The sequence below is a fragment of the Macrotis lagotis genome, chromosome X, assembly GCF_037893015.1.
Source record: "Macrotis lagotis isolate mMagLag1 chromosome X, bilby.v1.9.chrom.fasta, whole genome shotgun sequence".
Lineage (NCBI taxonomy): Eukaryota > Metazoa > Chordata > Mammalia > Peramelemorphia > Peramelidae > Macrotis > Macrotis lagotis.
In genome coordinates this window covers 692,405,019-692,419,779 of record NC_133666.1, presented here as the reverse complement: position 1 = coordinate 692,419,779, position 14,761 = coordinate 692,405,019, and the positions used below count along the sequence as shown (strand labels likewise).

Sequence of the window (14,761 nt, the reverse complement as noted above, 5' to 3'; positions counted from 1 at the left end):
TTACAATTTAGAAACATTCACTATTATTCTGAACAGTTTTATGTTCACAATCTGCATCCAGTCTCCTTTCTTTTCAATCCAGCCTTCACAAAGCTGCCAAAACAAAATTCCTAAATTAAAGGTGGGGCAGCTAGGTGGCGCACTGGATAAAGCACTGGCTCTGGAGTCAGGAGAACCTGAGTTCAAATCCAGCTTCAGACATTTAATAATTTCCAAGCTGTGTAACTTTGGGCAAATCACTAAACCCCATTGCCTTGCAAAAAAAAAGCCTAAATCAAAGGGAAACTGAGTCACTCCCCTTCTCAGGAATCTTCTATGGCTCCCTATCACTTCTAGGACAAAATACAAACTTCTCATCTTGGCATTTGGAGTCCTTCACAGTCTGCAGCTCTATGCACATGACCTTCCGACTCCCAACTGTAGAGATCCTATCGCTGCACCCTCAGACTGGAATACTCTCCCTCTTCATCTCTGCCTCCTAGCTTCTTTCAAGTCCCAGCTAAAATCCCCCCTTCTCCCAAAACGTCTCTCCCACCCCTGTTAATTCTAGTGCTCTCACTCCATTCTGAATCTCCAATTTATCCATTATAGATCCTCTTTGTACAGTTATTTGCATGTTGTCTCCTCAATTCAACTGTGAGCTCCTTAAGGGAATTTGGGTTATGTGAGAGGGGGGCCAGGGGCTTTCTTTTTAATCTTCAGGGCTTAACAAGGGCCTGGCACATAGTAGGCACTTAATAAATGCTTGTTGGCTTAACTTGGCAAGTCCTTTCCCAAGAAAACCCCACCTGGAGTCATGAAGAGCATTTGGTCTTTCACAAGACTGAAAAATGACTGATCAACAACAAATTGATGAGGGATAAATACTCCAGATATTTAAATTTCATGGTTCAGAGGTATCAGAGCCTTGAAAAGAACTCAGAGTTAGACATGAGGAGGGAGTTTGTTACAGTCATAGGAAATAATTTTTAATTGTATTTTTTCCAATTACTTGGAAAGATGGTTTTCAACATTCATTTTTGTAAGATTTTAAATTACAAATTTTTCTCCCTCCCCATGATAGCAAATAATTTAAAATAGGTTATAGATGGGCAATCATGTCAAACAGGAAATTGTATGTGTGTGTGTGTGTGTGTGTGTGTGTGTATGGCCACTCTGAAGTTACTATCCCAGTTCTCACTTGCCTGATGAGATGGTTCTCCAGAGCATGGTTACTACTCCTGCAGGGCTTTAGGACTGATTTTCTAGTGCCATTGACTTGAGCCCCCACTGGTGTATTTCCTTTGAAGAAGATCAAAGAAGAATCAATTTAATCGACCATTCTCAGGTAGCCTTTAGAAGAAAGAATTTATTTGCTTTATCAAAGACAGCTGATACGAAACAACCACCCAAAAGTCTGGAGCACATTCTCCCACCAATATATATAGAGAGTGCAGGGGAAGGTTGCTCAGGTTTGGAGAGCCCATATGGCAAAAGGGTAACTCACAACTCCTGGGTTTCCAGAAATTCCTTTCTCTCTTTCATGGGGTGCTGAGGAAATTCCCCTTAAGTATGGAAATAATAACAGCCAACATTTATATATGCTTTAGGGTTTGTAAAACAATTTATGGATACCTCATAACAATCTTGGGAGGTAGATGCTTTATTATCACCATTTTACATATGAGTAAACTGAGATGGGAGAAATTAGTAGGTATCTCTAGGCAGGATTTGAATTCAGATCTTCTGGACTCCAAATACAGTGTTCTTATCTTTTGGTTGTTCTTGGTTCTAGATTCAGATGCTTCTACTAGCTGCTGTTGTTTTGAGATGCTAGGATTCTGATGGGGAAAAAAATCATCCTAACCTTTTAAAGTTTGCAAGGTCTTCTTGAAGTCAAAGTTGGAGGTAGGGTGGCATGGGAAGGAGACCAAGTCTAGGGCTCTTTTTCCTTCAAACAGGTCCTTCTCAGTCATTAAGTTCCAGGTACTGGAAATACTCCATTCTCAACTTGTTGACAGTTTAGAGATGACCCTTAGGGTATGATTCAATTTTGTCATCCTGCCCTTAAACTCTTCCTGTTTGTTGTCACACTGGTTCCAAGGACATTTTGAGCTTAGTTTAAACTTCAGATTGATTTCATCTGATTAAGGTATTGGGCTTGTTATCAGTTACTTAAAGTAGATGAGGTGGGGGCAGCCAGGTAGCCCAATGGATAGAGCACTGACCCTGGAGTCAGGAGTACCTGAGTTCAAATCTGACCTCAGACACTTAATAATTACCTGGCTGTGTGGCCTTGGGCAAGCCACTTAACCCCATTGCCTTGCAAAAAAAAAAACTAAAAAAAAATTAGATGAGGTGACTGAATAAAGTAAATCAATCTTTAGTAGGTGAATTCAAGGAGGCAAGTCATGTCTGACACAGAATTTGTAATTGGGAAGCAATGTGCAAGAAGTCTAGAAAGGTAGTTTGGAGCAATTTATGCTTTATCTTATAGACAATGGGGAACCTCTTAAAATTCTTGAGCAGGGAAACAGCATGGACAGGTCTGTACTTTAGGGATGTGGTTATGGCAGTTGGGGGGAGTCTGGAGACAGGGAGATCAGTTAAGAGGTTCTTGTCATAGACCAGATGAGTGGTGATGGGTTTAAGTATTTGAAGAACCAACACTGGTAAAGGAATTTTAGATTTGCCAGGGTGCAGGCGCAACAAGTGGAAGTTACCAAGAAACAAACTGAGGGTTGATTTTATGAAAAATTTCCTATCACTGAGAGTGGTTTACTACTATGGAGAAGAGAGGAAAGGATTCCTCCTAATTAAAGTCTTGGAGTAAGGATGATTGACTGATTTTCTGGTTTGGTTTAGAGGGGATTCTTGTACTGTAATGGGTTGGGCTAGATGACTTCTGAGCTCTGAGGATCCTTTCAGTTCTGAAATCTTATAGTTCTATATTACTAGGGAAAAACTGAGGAAGGTGAGGGCTGAATAATGATCAAAAGAGACAGAGAAGGAATAGTCAGACAAGGCAGGGAGCATGGAAAGGGCAGATTCACAAAAGCCAAAGGAGGATGAGGAGGTGGTCAGCAGGGGCAAAAGCTTCAGGGAAGTCAAGGAGGATGAAAATTGAGAAAAGAGAATTGGACTTTAGAGATGGACCAAGCTTGGCCACAAAGAAAAGCTGAGTAAAACAAACCTCCCTCCATGATGTTTGTCCTTCATTCTCAAAGAAGACCATGACATCAGGGAGGTGATGCTATGACATCAAGCAAGAAAACTGGATTTGAGTTGGGGGTGGGGCTATGCTAAGTCCCCAACTTCACTCTCTACACTGGAGCCATTTGGGTCCAGTGGCCAGATATAAATCAGGACCAATGGAGATGGCCCTGGATGCAAGCAGTCAGGGTGAAGTGACTTGCCCAAAGTCCTAAAACTAGTTTGTGTCAAGTGTCTGAAGCCAGATTCAAACTCCTGTCATGACTTCTAAGGTCAGTGTTCTATCCACTGTGCCACCTAGCTGCTCTCCTTTCATTTGATGCAGAAGTGGGGGGACTATGAGTATGAATCATGCATATATTGTCAGAAATGGTCCCTCTATTGGTTTTTGTTGAATTTTTTTTTTCATCTTTGCCATAAGAAATGGCTGCCAGGAATGGGAAGGAGAAAGGAATATATTTCAAAATTAAGGTACTAAGAGTATAGTTTTCCCAAGGGACTAGTATGGCCCCAGAGTTTTAGGAAGAAACATGAATTTTATTCTTAAATTTATCAAGTAAATATCCCTCTGTTATTTATTCTACATATGCTACTGCTGCTGCTACTGATGTTTGTCCTTTACTCAAAGAAGATCCTAATGTCAGAGAGGTGATATCATGATATGGATTGGGGGGGGGGGGGGCTGTGCTGAGTTGTCAGTCTCCTCCTGAGTCACCTGGATCCAGTGGACAGATCTGAATCAGGATGACTGGAGATGACCTGGATACCAGACAATCAGGGTTGAGTGACCTGCCCAAGGTCACACAGCTAGTGTATGCTAATTAAAGGTAAGTGGTTAAATGGGACTGAAGTTGAGCACTAGTCATTGAGACCAAGGAATGTGGCCTTCGGCCCCTCAGGGACCCCTAAGGATGATGCACTTAGCCTGACTCTGGGAAAGGGAGTCATAGCATATTTACTACTAAATTTGCCATCTACTTAATAAATTGTACTTGGATTGGATTGAGGAATCTTGGCAACGCTAGAGGGCAGCCTTTCTCTCGCCTTCTTTTCCAAACTGGACAGAATAGGTCTATAGGAGAGACAAGCTATTGGCGATTCCTCATTTTACAAAGAAAGAAACTGAGACCCACAGAGGCATTCCTGCATAAGATCAGAGGCAGGGCTAAGATTAAAACCCCACCTGGGTGTCTTCATTCAGGTAAGGCAGAGCTGCAGTCCCAGGGACACCCTCTGCCCCCTCCCACCTGCCCTGTACTTGGGAGGCAGGAGGGAGACAGAACTTAGGGCACACTAGAAGAACCCAGATTCTTATGACAGCTGAGGCAACTGAGGTTTTGAAGGGAAGTGAGCTGCCTAAGGTCACCTAATCAGCAGCAGAGATGGTGATCCCTGGATCTCATCAGGGGCTGACTCCTGGGGGACACCCAGGCTCATCTGGGAAAAGGAACCTGCTAATAGCAGCCCCTGAAGCAGAAGGGGAAAAGATTGATGGGGACAAATAGAGAGATTTTGTGAAACTCAAGATGGAGGGAAAAAAGGAGGTCGACCCTGAAGTTTGAGCTAACAATAGGTACACTTACACACACACACACACATTCACCCACACTTACACATGCAGACTAGCATAGGGAAGAGACCAGATATTATCTGAAGTTATTGCCAAATGTGAGGAGGGAGAGGGGGAAGGGGAATTTGGGGACCTAAACTCCTCAGTGAGGGCAATCTATCTCCACTCTAGGCACTCACAGACATAGGAGTGGGGGAGCAGATCCTTAGCCAGAGAGTTGGGCACTCATCAACCACTACCATTCAATCTCAGTTTCCTCCCTTGTTAAAATGGTGGCTGACAGAAGTGGGATAGTAGCTTCTTAGACAAGGCTCACCCTCTCTGGATCTGTTTCCTCCTCTGTAAAATGAGGGGGTTGGACTAGATCAATGGAACCAAATTCAGATAGAAATGGGAGCCACTAAACTAGGGAGTACCATAGAGCACAGAGCCCCCAGGCCTGGAGTTAGGAAGACTCATTTTCCTGAGTTCAATTGTGGCCTCAGCCACTTACTAGTTGGGTGACTCTGGACAAGTCCCTTAACCCTGCTTGCCTCAGTTTCCCCATCTGTAAAATAAGCTTCAAAAGGAAATGACAAACCACTCAAGTATCTCTTCCAAGAAAGCCCCAAATTGGGTCACAAAGAGTCAGACACAACTGAAACAACTCAACAACAAAACTCCCTTCCCCTCTACTACTTCTCCCCTCCCCCTTCTCTTCCTTTCCATTCTCTTCCCTTATAAACCCAGTACCAGGCTTCTTGACTTTTCTTCTGCCACTGGACTTCGATGACTGTAAGACACAGTGAGGCAGATGACCATGCTATTCAGACTCACTTAAATCCAATTCTCATGAGAGTCAAGACATGGCCCTCATGAAGTCAATGGTGTTCTTTGGAACCAATAATAGACAACAGCCACAACAAAGGGTTCTACCTGAGGATTCCCTTTTCTCATATTCTTTGACTCATTAACTCAGCTCATACTCATATTTTGAGTGCCCTAGAGGGAGAGACTATTACTACAGAATCAACATACTTTGTGGATCTGTTATAGCTCATGAGCTCTTACTGGTGCAGTGCAGTGTATTTAATTGTAAGCCAGTAGAAACAATTAGCTGAAAAGAAAGGTCTAAAGCACTATTTTGTCTTGACCAACTCCAGAGTTGGGAAGTCTGCTTTTTTTTGTTTTGTTTTGTTTTTGTAAGGCAAAAGGGTTAACGGACTTGCCCAAAGTCACACAGCATCTGAGGACAGATTTGAACTCAGGCCTTCCAGACTCCAGGGCCTGTGTTCTATCTACTGCACCACCTAGCTGTCCCAGGGGAAGTTTACTTTTTAAAGGAAACCTAGGCATGTCTGATCTTGCCCTATAATTCAATCATTTGATTGAAAAATGTATATTGTCTACAAGAACAAAGGAGTATAAATGCTTCTTTTCCCTTTCTTTATGCTCCTTAGCAAATCAAGTGGATGCTTTGGGCCTGTCTAGAAAGCTCTTCAGTAATGTGAGAAGGTTTAGGCATTATCCCTTTGAATGCTTCCTGAGTCTTAGTAAAATCATAGCACAATTCTTGGCCAAGCCAGAACTCAACAATCCTTTATGATCATCAAAATCTACCAGGGCTAGTGAGCTGAGAAATTATGCTCACCCCTAAATATATAGTGATACAATTCAACAAGTAGGCACCATTTAAAATTCTTATAAGTTATTGCCTGTCTTGTGTGTATAAAATTCTGCACCAACTTAAACATGATAAAGAATATAAAAAGGAAAAATAAAAATGATCTTTCTCCAAAACTAAAAAGTTCATCCCAAGATCTTCCAATGGGAAATCCCAGAAATAACCACCTCAAAAGCCTTGTCTAGTCATTTATTCAGGAAAAGAAAAAGAAATCTCTGTTCCGGGGGGGGGGGGGGGGGGGGGGAGCAGCCTTGGTACAACCTCACCTAGTTCAATCTATGCTTCATATGGGAAGCTATGGAAGGGCAGGGTTTGGAGTAGAGAGTAGTCTATTCCCTGAACCTGTGCAACAAGAAGTAAGAGATAGAATCTAAAATTCACATACAGAATAGTCACAGCAAAGAAGGCCAAAAAGAATTGGAAATTGAGGGGATGTCCATCAATTGCGGAATGGCTCAAGAAATTGTGGTATATGCATATAATGGAATACTATTGTTCTATAAGAAATCATGAAGGATGGTAGGGTAGCTAGGTGGCACAGTAGATAGAACACTGACCCTGGAATCAGGAGGACATGAGTTCAATCTAGTCTCAGAAACTTAGTTATGTGACCTTGGGCAAGTCATTTAATCTCATTGCCTTGCAAAATACATACAAACAAAAAACAGATCATGAAGGACAAGATTTCAGAAAAACCTGAAAAGATCTGCATGAATTGATGCTGAGTAAAATGAGCAAAACCAGAACATTCTGTACATTAACAACAACATGGGATCATGATCAACCATGATGGACTTGTTCATTTCAGCAGCACGATAATCAAAGGCAATTTTAAAAGTCTTGTGTTGGAAAATACCATCCATATCCAGAAAAGGAACTGTGGAGTTTAAATGAAGACCATAGGTTATTATCTTCAATTTTTAGAAGTCATCTTATGTATTAATGTCTTTTTTCTCTCATTAATGTTTTCTTTCTTCAATAGGATCTGATCCCTCTTTCATAACACGTTCAATATGATCTATGATTAGTATGGTGATAAATATACAGTCTTTGCTTTCTATCAAAGAAGGGGAGAGGGAAGGGAGGGAGGGAAAAAAATTATAAAACTCAAAACCTTGCAAAAAAATGATCGCTAAAACCTTTTGTTGTTGGAAAAACAAATAAAATATTTTTTTAAAAAAAGGAAGTCAAGGATAGGGAGTGAGGATAAAGTGACCAAAGCTTTACCAATTACACTAAAATGCAAAGTCCTTCCAGTACCAATCATCACATGCTTAGAAGGAGGTCCCAGAACATTCAATGTGGCCACCAGAACCAAGAATAGCAAATAAGCATGCTACATAGAGATAGAGGTGTAATACCAGCAAACCTCTAGAAGCAAGGAATGTTCTTGACAGATACTATTAAAATAGTTAATCTTTTGAAACAGTTAAACCTTCCCTATATTGACTCTGTACTAGTCTGCTATGGAAACCTATCTAAACCTTAAATTGAGAATTTAAGGTTAATCTAAAACTCTGCATCCCTCAGACATGTGCAAGAACATAACCTTATGTCAGTATTAAGTCCCTCTTTAGTCCCTCTTGATGCCACCCTAACTCCTCCTTGAACAGGAGGGGGACTATACACCCCATAAGGCTTCTGCTCACCTTCTCTAAACTAATCTTAGCTGATTTTAGCTAATCAGCCCTTCTGTTTATTTACAGCTGTATTTCTCCTTTTCTCCCTTTCTCCTTTCTCATACTTAGCTGTCCTTTATGGTCTCACTAACCCAGCTTGTAGCTGTTTCTTCTTTGCTTAAATTTACTATCGTCTTAAAAAAAACTCATTTTCTTTACTTTGCTAAAGAAATCTGTGAATTAACTTGTAAATTTTTGCAGTAACCTGTGAATTAAAATGTATGCCTTTTCTTACCCTCCTAAGTCAGAGAACTTTATGATTTCCTCACTTAAAAGACCCACAGGTGTCTCTAGGATCTTCCCAATCTGGAACCAGTTGCATCTTGAAAGATATGAATCCTCTTACACACATATATATAGAAATTATCTACATAGATATGATACCTGACAAAATCAAGTGAGAGGTTATATATGGAGAATAAAGAAGAGAACATAGGAAAGAGCCTTGAGGGAGAAGACTCAAAAGTCAGCAAGGGAGAGAGACAAGAAGGATCCAGTCAATTGGGAAGAGAACAGAGGAAAAATAATATTATAAGAACCCAGATAGGAAAATATTCAGGAGGAGAAGATGGTCACTAATGTCCAATGTAATAAAGAGGTAAAAGATGAGGGCTAAGAAATGGCTGTTAGATATGGCCTTTAGATTGATAATGGAAAAATGTGATGTTGTCTAGTGTAGGGTTCAAGGATGTGAATGAATTCACTTAAAAGACCAGTTCTTTACCCAGAAATATTTAGGGACAAAAACAAGGTTTATTCTGTTTAAGGTAATGCAAGAAGGGGATTAAGCAGAAATAAGATGTTAGCAAAGTAGAGAGGGAAGGCTAGTACAGTTGGATGATCAACAACAGAAGCCACCTGGGGATAAGATGCATAGAGAGCAGAAAAAGGAGAGTTGCAAGGTTGTACCTGGACTAAATCAGCAGCCAGCAGGGGACAAGGTCAAGGTTTAATTAGGGGAGAAGTATATATAGAGAAAACTAAGGACAGTTTCAGGGTTGTTGTAACTGGGCTAGATTTCTTAGGGAAGTTATTGGAGTTCTTTAAGAAAGAGAGAAAATTAGGACAGTTGCACTGGGCTGATAACAACACCGGCAGGTGGTAAGGCCAGGTTTTATATAGGCTAAGCGCTGATAAAAGGGAAAGAGAGGAGTTAGGGTGATTCTAGAGAGGTATTAAGGAGTGGGTAACACAGACTTGCATAGCATATCCTGAGGGGTCAATTTAGCGTCTTCAAGTAGTTTCTGTAAGGGAGACAATGGGTTGTAAGGCCAGGTTTCAAGCCCTGAAAATGGGATGGGATTTGGGGTGGGGGGGGTATATGGGAGGGCTTAAAATGGAAGGGGAGTAAATGGGTTTTAAATGGTTTCAGCTTTGAAAAAAATGGGATGGGTTAATCCTTTAAAGCCAGGGCAGGGATTTATTGTTATGTTGATAGGGGCTTATTTTGTGCCTTGGGGCAGGGATTTACTGAATCCTTGCCAGGGGGCAAAGCATTTCACTGAAATTCATTGACTTTGGACAATGGACATTGACTTCTATGGAGCTTGGATTGGACATATGTAGAGATATGCCAATAGATGCCAAGTGATGTACAGTGATGGAAAGCAACTATAGAACAGGGATATCCAGTCTGATGTCTAAGTGATGACATTTGGGAAGAAGAGAGGAGAGAGTAGATTGGGTAAGTACCATTTGAAAATGGCAGAGAGATGGCAGCCTTGGAATCTGAAGTCCCATATTTCTAGGGGAAGTTGGAGTTGGAACCTGATTTTATACAGCAAGTTAATTTATCTTTGCAAATATGTACCCTTATGAGGGTACAATTTAATACTCAGACAAACCAGGGTTTCTCTGTGTACCTGTTGTGAGGAATATGGGGGTGTTTGGGTTTCACAAGAATGTGAAGGGAGAATTGTTAGTTTACACTAGAAAGACTGGGGTCTGCCTGCATTGTTGTTGCCTATGGGCAGGTATGTGAGTAAGACAAAAGACTTAGCCTATTTGATCGAAAACAGATTAGACCAAGTCTTCCCCATCTAGTTCTAAATTAACCTAGGGTCTTAGACCTTCTCAAGGAGGTAGCTGTTTTATATGGGGACCAATGTATCAATTAGATTGTGACCCCAGACAATGATTGGCATGAAGAGGCAGAAGCAAAGCCTTTCACAATGCATAAAAGACCTAACTTTTTCAGAATTCCTCACCCCTCTCCCACCTTGAGAGAGGTGTGCCATTTATTGAGACATCTTAATAAAAAAAAAAAACATTTTAATCACTCTGGACTAAGTATTCATGAACCATTTATAACACTGCCAATTCCAGAAAGCCATCAGGATTACCAAACTGACACAGTTTGAATGTTCAACCTGGGCAGATACAGATGACTGGAGAAGAGATTTCAACTTTTTAAAACAGGATACACCTATAGCAGCAACTACAATGATGACATTGACCACAACAATAACACTGATGACACCACTACCACTAATTCTCGTGTCTGAAATACATTAAGGTTTCTCTACAGCAACGCTATGTGGTTGGGAGTGTAGGTATAATTCCTTCTATTTTATAGATTATAGGAGCCTAGATTTATACTTGAAAGGGACCTCAGAAGCCATACCCTCTCCATACCTTTAGTCTGACCTCACTGGCACTAGCCATCTCCATGTCAGAACTGCCTGTTCACAAGCTGGGTGACAATCATATTCCCTCTCTGGTATGGTTTCTTCTATAAAATCAGAGAACATATGAACAAAGTAATTCTAAGGTTCCATTGGCTCTTATAGTCTATGTTCTAGAATCTTTCTAGTGTTGTCAGGGGGTTGGTGTTGCCAATTGAAGGTTGAGAGTTTTTTGGAATAGTGAAAAACTTCATATACAGCCCTGGGATTTAAAACTGCTCAGGATTTATTATATAGGCATGTAAAGTGTACAGATTAAAACCTCTTCTCCTCCTGGAGAAGCAGCAAGCAGTTTTAAGGACAAATTAGGTAAAATTTCAGGGGGGGGGGGGAGCCGAGATGGTGACAGGAGAGGATGGTCTCTTAGGTGCTCTCACTCAAAACTTATAAACTAAGGACTCTAATTAAATTTTCCAGAGAGAGAGAGAGAGAAAGAGAGAGAAAGAAAGGATAGACAGATATAAGGGCTGGCTTGGTCCAGCCACATGACATAGAGGCCCATGGTTCTCCAGCAGGCCTAGATTGGAAGCACATGGTCTAAGAAAGAAAGAGATAGCTAGCTATCCTTGCAAGAAAAAGGTAGGATGAAGAAGAGAGGAAAGGGTGGCACTTCTCTTACAGATGACTTAGATGCATGACTGTAGTGAGTTAGACAAGGATGGTGTTTGGGGAGTAGTCTAGCACCTGGCTCAGGTGTTCTCCAATAGGCAAGCTATGTACAGGTCTTTCCTATCCCAAGGTGTGTGCCATCTTAAGTCCAACATGCCATTTCCTGTCATGCTAGCGCAAGCATGACCCATCAATGGCCAAGGTCAGTTAGCTGGGAACAGGAAGCTGGAGGAAGGGGAACAAACCAAAGTCAATCCCATCCTGATGAATTCACTTTTAACAATGGAGTCACTTTGAACAGAGTTCCCCAGATAGGAAAGACAATATTTTTCCTTCCACAACATTTGTTTCTAATCACAACATCTCCTATGTCTATAATCCCCTGCATCATTATGTTCTAAGATCCCTCATCTTTGACCTTCTCTGTTTTAAGGTCCCCCCACCAATGTCTGATGTTCAATAAATCCCTGCCTCCCCTAGGCACAAGACAAGCCCCTATTACAAAACAATAAATCCCTGCCTATCTTTAAAATATTAAATCTCTGAGTTACCACACCTACTCAGATCCCATTATTTTTTTTAATTTTCTATTATTACAATAATCTTTCTGTGAGAGTAATCATAAACCCCTCTCCCCCACAAAATGATGAGAAACATCAAGAATAGTGAGAGAGGGAAAAAAAAGTGTACTTCGGTCTTGTGTTCAGACTCCAATGACTCTATCTCTGGGATGAGTTGCCTTCCCCATCATAGTCACCAGAGAAGTTGCTTCAATATTTTTTCCTACAGTTGCTATCACTAGCTGTATTTCCCTCTACTCTATTCCTCCCCACTCTCATCTGTTCCATTCTCTCTCTCCTTTCATCCTGTCCCTGTTCAGAAGTGTGTTGTATCTGAGTACCCTCTCCCACAATCTTCCCTCTCTATCACCTACTCCCCACTTCCCTCCCCTCATTCCCCCTTATTCCATTCCTTTCCTCTTATTTTTTTCTAGGGTAAGATAGATTTATAAACCCTATTAAGTAGGTATGTTATTTCCTCTCAGAGTCATTTCTGATGAGAATGAAGGTTCACTCATTCCCCCTCCCCTTCCCCCATTCCATCGTAAAGCTTTTTCTTGACTCTTATATGAAATATCTTAGCCCCCTTCTTCCTATCCTTTCTATTCCTCTCAGTACTTTTCTTTATCATCCATTGACTCCATCTTTTTACTATATTATGCCATTATATTCAGCTCCCTCCTGTGCATTATCTATATATGCTCCTTCTAACTGCTCTTATAAATGAGAAGGTTCATATGAGGTATGCGTATCTTCTTCCTATGCAGCAATACAAGCAGTTCAACATCATTGAGTTCCTCATAATTAGTCCTTCTTGTCTGCCTTCTCTATGGTTCACCTAAGTCCTGTACTTGGAGATCAAACTTTCTGTTCAGCTCTGGTTGTTTCAATAGGAAAGTTTGAAAGCCCCATTTCATTGAAAGTCCATCTTTTCCCCTGAAAAAGGATGTTCAGTTTTGCTGGGTAGTTGATTCTTGGTTGTAAACTAAGATCTTTTGCCTTCTGGAAGGCAAAAATGGCAAAAAAAAAAAAAAAAAAGTCCTAAGAGCCCTTAATGTAGATGCTGCCAGATCCTATGTAATCCTGACTATAGAGTCATGGTAGTTGAATTTCTTGTTTCTGGCAGCTTATAGTATTTTCTCTTTAACTTGGAAGTTTTAGAGGTTGGCTATAATATTCCTGGAAGTTTTTATTTTGGGATTTCTTTCAGGAGTGATCAGTGAATTCCCTCAATTTCTATTTTACCCTCTGCTTCTAGGATCACAAGGCAATTTTACAGTATTATTTCTTGAAAAATTAAGTCTAGGCTCTTTTCTTGGTCATGAATTTCAGGTAGCCCAATAATTTTTAAATTATCCCTTCTGTATCTGTTTTCAAGGTCAGTTGTTTTTCCAATGAGATATTTCACGTTTTCTTCTAATTTTTGATTTTTGGTATAGTTTTATTTCTTCCTGAGTTCTTGCAAAGTCTTCAGATTCCTTTAGTTCCATTCTGTATTTGAAGGAGTTATTTTCTTCAGAGAGCTTTTTTATCTCCTTTTCCAGCTGGTCAATTCTGTTTTTTAAGGCATTCTCCTCATTTGCTTTGTGTTGCTTTTTTCCATTTGGCCTAAACTGGTTTTTAATATGTTATTTTCTTCAGTATTTTTTAGTATTTCTTTCACTAAGTTGCTGACTTGGTTTTCATGATTTATCTGCATTGCTCTCATTTCTCCTCCCAATTTTTCCTCTACTTCCCTCAATTGCTTTTCAGTCTTTTTTTGAGCTCATCCATAGCCTGAGCCCATTTTATATTTCTTTTAGAGGTTTTGGATATAGAAGCTTCGATTTTGTCATCATCTGAGTGTGTATTTTGATCTTTCAAGGGACCAAAGTCATTTTCTATGGTCAGATTCTTCTTTTTCTGTTATTTGTTCATTTTCTTAGCCTATTACTGATTTACTGCACTTCCAAGGCTTTGGGTTTTTTTTGGGGACAACCCACAGGGACCTTGATTCCTCCAAGGTCTCATGAGAAGCTCTGACTGCTCTCTTGCTTGTGTTCAGGCCCTCCCCTCTGCCCTGGAGCTGTGAGGAGAGTTCCTGCTTGGCTATGGTGGTGTTATAGGGGCCCAGACTGCAACCTTGATCTGAGTGTGGGAAAACAGCTGAGTTCTGCCCCAGGGAGAGCAGAGAGACCTCTGCAGTCTCCCATGACCCCCTTACAGTCTATGGGCTGATAGCTCTGGAGATGTGCTGGGTGATTGCTGACTCCCGCTGCAGGTTCTCACTGCAGGGCTGCTCTGAGGCCAGAGCTCTGCTCCGCACTCACTCTGGCGTGGCAGAATTCTCTCACCACCACTTCTAGCTGTCCCTGATGATCTCTGGGCCAAGAGGTCTAGAAACTGCCCCATCTGCCACAAAACTAGGCACCTGGCCCAGCTGTGCTATGCTGTGGCTGCAGTTTTTTCCAGCCCTTGGTCCCAATGGTACAGACCTTTCCTGTGGGACTTCTAAGTTGTCTTGGACTGGGAAATTGTATCACTCAGTCTTTCTGTGGGTTTTGCCCCTCTAAATTTTGGCTAGAGTTGTAATTTGACAGTTTTTGGAGTTTTTTTGTGAATGAGTTTCTGGGAATTCCTGCCTTTTTGTTTCCATCTTGGCTCCACCCCTCAGATCCCACCCATTTACCCCCTACTCTCATCCCATTGCTCAGGGTTATCAAACTACTTTAAACCTGCCCATACTCAAATCACATTGTCTATCTAACAGAAATTACTTGAAAATACTAAATTTACCCCACTCCTTAATTCCTCCCTACTACCAC

The 14,761-nt window shown here is 41.1% G+C and overlaps 1 long non-coding RNA gene across 1 annotated transcript; it reads right to left on the bottom strand.

Moving 5' to 3' along the window:
- Positions 1–939: 939 nt before the first annotated feature.
- On the bottom strand, positions 940–11,280 carry LOC141498108 (uncharacterized). The gene is made up of 2 exons (XR_012471559.1): positions 10,739–11,280; positions 940–1,281 (listed from the first exon to the last, which is right to left on the bottom strand). It is a non-coding gene; the product is annotated as an uncharacterized LOC141498108 (long non-coding RNA).
- Between the last annotated feature and the right edge of the window lie 3,481 nt (positions 11,281–14,761).